Genomic DNA, 2,500 nt, shown 5'->3' with positions numbered 1-2,500 from the left:
TTTCCCCTTCACTTGTATCGAGAGGGAAGCAAAGAACATGTATGGCGTGTACGTTTTTTTACGAATTTTCATTAGCAATCTAACGACATGAATTGCGAAGACGTTTTTTGAACAATTGTATTCCTTTCCCAAAACATCGAGTGTTAGTGTATAAAACCGCTAGAGAAAATAAATTGGCAGGCGAAACTTAAAAAGGAGAGACCCATGAACAGCATGGCCAGGCGGCTCACCTCGACGTTTTTCCCCCGAGCAAAGTCCGCCGAGACCCCCTGTATCCCACGGGGATGTACTGGCGTGCACTTAAAGGTTGATGCCGCTCTGTTACTTGGGAAACGAACCACAAGCCAAATCCAGCTAATTTGTGAATGACTTAGCTCTCCTGCTTTCTCGAGAACGTGCTTTTTTCGTCGGATGAAACTTCCACAGGCTTTTCCAGCAGATTGGCACGTGCACTCAAAAAAGTCAAAATTTTTACACATAGACCCCATCAAACGGGAGAAATTGGCCGGGATTGCTCTCATGTGCGTTACGGGGCATCGTTTCTCTCGCGCCGAATTCCATCGAGCTGGGAAATCGCTCATTTTTGCGTCGCCAAATATCGTACGAACGCCGTGAAACTTCCACAGGCTTTTTCAGCAGATTTGCACGTGCACTCAAAAAAGTCAAAATTTTTACACATAGACCCCATCAAACGGGAGAAATTGGCCGGGATTGCTCTCATGTGCGTTACGGGGCATCGTTTCTGTCGCGCCGAATTCCATCGAGCTGGGAAATCGCTCATTTTTGCGTCGCCAAATATCGTACGAACGCCGTGAAACTTCCACAGGCTTTTCCAGCAGATTGGCACGTGCACTCAAAAAAGTCAAAATTTGTACACATAGACCCCATCAAACGGGAGAAATTGGCCGGGATTGCTCTCATGTGCGTTACGGGGCATCGTTTCTCTCGCTCCGAATTCCATCGAGCTGGGAAATCGCTCATTTTTGCGTCGCCAAATATCGTACGAACGCCGTGAAACTTCCACAGGCTTTTCCAGCAGATTTGCACGTGCACTCAAAAAAGTCAAAATTTTTACACATAGACCCCATCAAACGGGAGAAATTGGCCCGGATTGCTCTCATGTGCGTTACGGGGCATCGTTTCTCTCGCGCCGAATTCTCTCGAGCTGGGAAATCGCTCATTTTTGCGTCGCCAAATATCGTACGAACGCCGTGAAACTTCCACAGGCTTTTTCAGCAGATTTGCACCTGCACTCAAAAAAGTCAAAATTTTTACACATAGACCCCATCAAACGGGAGAAATTGGCCCGGATTGCTCTCATGTGCGTTACGGGGCATCGTTTCTGTCGCGCCGAATTCCATCGAGCTGGGAAATCGCTCATTTTTGCGTCGCCAAATATCGTACGAACGCCGTGAAACTTCCACAGGCTTTTCCAGCAGATTGGCACGTGCACTCAAAAAAGTCAAAATTTGTACACATAGACCCCATCAAACGGGAGAAATTGGCCGGGATTGCTCTCATGTGCGTTACGGGGCATCGTTTCTCTCGCTCCGAATTCTCTCGAGCTGGGAAATCGCTCATTTTTGCGTCGCCAAATATCGTACGAACGCCGTGAAACTTCCACAGGCTTTTTCAGCAGATTTGCACCTGCACTCAAAAAAGTCAAAATTTTTACACATAGACCCCATCAAACGGGAGAAATTGGCCCGGATTGCTCTCATGTGCGTTACGGGGCATCGTTTCTGTCGCGCCGAATTCCATCGAGCTGGGAAATCGCTCATTTTTGCGTCGCCAAATATCGTACGAACGCCGTGAAACTTCCACAGGCTTTTCCAGCAGATTGGCACGTGCACTCAAAAAAGTCAAAATTTGTACACATAGACCCCATCAAACGGGAGAAATTGGCCCGGATTGCTCTCATGTGCGTTACGGGGCATCGTTTCTCTCGCGCCGAATTCTCTCGAGCTGGGAAATCGCTCATTTTTGCGTCGCCAAATATCGTACGAACGCCGTGAAACTTCCACAGGCTTTTTCAGCAGATTTGCACCTGCACTCAAAAAAGTCAAAATTTTTACACATAGACCCCATCAAACGGGAGAAATTGGCCCGGATTGCTCTCATGTGCGTTACGGGGCATCGTTTCTGTCGCGCCGAATTCCATCGAGCTGGGAAATCGCTCATTTTTGCGTCGCCAAATATCGTACGAACGCCGTGAAACTTCCACAGGCTTTTCCAGCAGATTGGCACGTGCACTCAAAAAAGTCAAAATTTGTACACATAGACCCCATCAAACGGGAGAAATTGGCCGGGATTGCTCTCATGTGCGTTACGGGGCATCGTTTCTCTCGCTCCGAATTCCATCGAGCTGGGAAATCGCTCATTTTTGCGTCGCCAAATATCGTACGAACGCCGTGAAACTTCCACAGGCTTTTCCAGCAGATTTGCACGTGCACTCAAAAAAGTCAAAATTTTTACACATAGACCCCATCAAACGGGAGAA

The sequence above is a fragment of the Lampetra fluviatilis genome, chromosome 4 (genome assembly GCF_964198595.1).
Source record: "Lampetra fluviatilis chromosome 4, kcLamFluv1.1, whole genome shotgun sequence".
NCBI lineage: Eukaryota > Metazoa > Chordata > Hyperoartia > Petromyzontiformes > Petromyzontidae > Lampetra > Lampetra fluviatilis.
The sequence above is the reverse complement of the archived record's forward strand: the minus strand, read 5'-3'. Positions refer to the sequence as shown.